Genomic DNA, 1938 nt, shown 5'->3' with positions numbered 1-1938 from the left:
TTTTTATAAAATCCATTTGATTTGCCAGTTCCTAATTGATATTTTGATTGTGAAAATGACTGGTACTCTGAAAACATTAAAGAGGCCAGTATGTCGACATTTTGTTGCTGGTTGCTTCTGGTTTGGTTTTGTGCACACTTAATTAATTGGTCACGTCAAGTACATGAACAACGGGGGCAAAAATCCAAAGCTTCATCAAGTCAGTGTCACGAAGAATCTGGGAAGACACACAGACTCCACACAGAGAAGCCCTTAGGTGTGAGGCTGCAACTTTAGCCATCCAAAAGCAGGAAGAGAAGCGGCCCACTCAGGCCCACCCTTCCTCAAAAACAGTGTGGTTGAATAAGTGAAACCTGAAAAACCTCATCTTTATACGGCTTTGGTTTGAACACAAGTCAAAGTAAATTTACAAAGCGTGCCTTTTTGTTTTTATTAATATTTTTGGAATTGGTGTACGTTTATATTGTTAGAAAGAGGAGTTTGCTCTTTCTTATAGCTTACTGTATATTATAATGTCACGTCAATTTCTAACCCGTTTAAATCAGACTAGGGTCGGGGTGGGCTGCAGCCTGTCACAGCGCACACAGGGCATCAGTCCACTCGGGCCAGTTTAGTGTTGCCACTTCACATAGCTTGCATGGCTTTGGACGGTGGGAGGAAAAACATGTAGACTCTACACAGGGACCCCCTTGACACACACCATGGTCTCCTTAGTGCCCCATATAGTAGAATAATGGAAGGACTCTTAGCAAAAAAATAAATGTTATCAGCAGATGAGAAATGGCACACTCCGCTCTATTCATTTTCAGAGATGGGTGCAGGGCAGGAAGCAGCCACAGCCCAATGGGTCATCTTGTAGCAACCGCAAGATAAACGCACGCGATTCCTACACTTCACAACCCAAAGGGAAGTGGACGATAAAAGAAGGTTAAAGCAGCATTACCATATTCGGTCCTCGGCCCCTCTTGTCTCCTATGCACTCCTTATATAACTGGGAGGGAAAAAAAGGAAAGTGGGAATGAAAAATATATTAACAATTACGTGCCCGGTGCCTGAGTGCTGGTGAATCCCTTTCCCAGATGCCCTCCCCTGCACTACATTGACATGGGTGCTTAAAAAGTGCCAGTCAGTCTACCTGCTCACGTGGACTTTGAGAGGAACTTGAGCAGAATGGCCAACTCCACAGAAGGGGCAGTTCAGGTATCGACTTCTCTGTAGCAGCCACCTTGCCTTCAGGTCACGATGTGTGTGATGAGCCAGTCTTAACAAGGAGTAGAGTATTAAATGTTGACCATCTATTTTTTTTGAAGTGGATGCAGGTTTGTCACAAGTCTGGTATGGAAAGTTATTTAGGAGTTGTGACACTGCAGGATACGATGTCTGCAACACTAAGCAGAAGGCAGGAAGCCGTTTATCACACAATACAAACCACTCAAATCAAATATGACCCATCACAAATATTACAAGTGTTAGAACTGGAACGTGTGCCAGTGGTCACCAACACTCTGCATATCTGCCATAAACCACTTTTTCTTTTTTTTTCTTTCAGTCAGGGGTCTCTTACAGAAGTGGAACAGAAACCTCTAGGTGCTTTGGGATCAGTGAATTGCACAAGTGGACAGACTGTTATGTTAGGGTGCATCACTTGCTGACTACAGACCCCACTGCCAGGCCATCAGTGGTCACAACCGTCAAGGCTGTCAGTCCAGTTTGGCTCATTAGAAACGGACCTTTTTTTTTTCCACAACATGTGAATAAGAGAGAGTCAATCTTGATGGTATGAAACACATTTTAATTCCTAGTGTTGAACACTAGAGGGCAGCTTGTCCAATTTTTCACATGTGGTGTGAAGTACAGAACACTTTAAAACAAGAGGCAGCTTCTTTTATGATGTCACCCCATAAAGACCATCATGCATACCACACAATTAATGAACAC

Source organism: Polypterus senegalus, chromosome 1, assembly GCF_016835505.1.
Source record: "Polypterus senegalus isolate Bchr_013 chromosome 1, ASM1683550v1, whole genome shotgun sequence".
Classification (NCBI taxonomy): domain Eukaryota; kingdom Metazoa; phylum Chordata; class Cladistia; order Polypteriformes; family Polypteridae; genus Polypterus; species Polypterus senegalus.
This window is presented reverse-complemented; position numbering follows the sequence as displayed.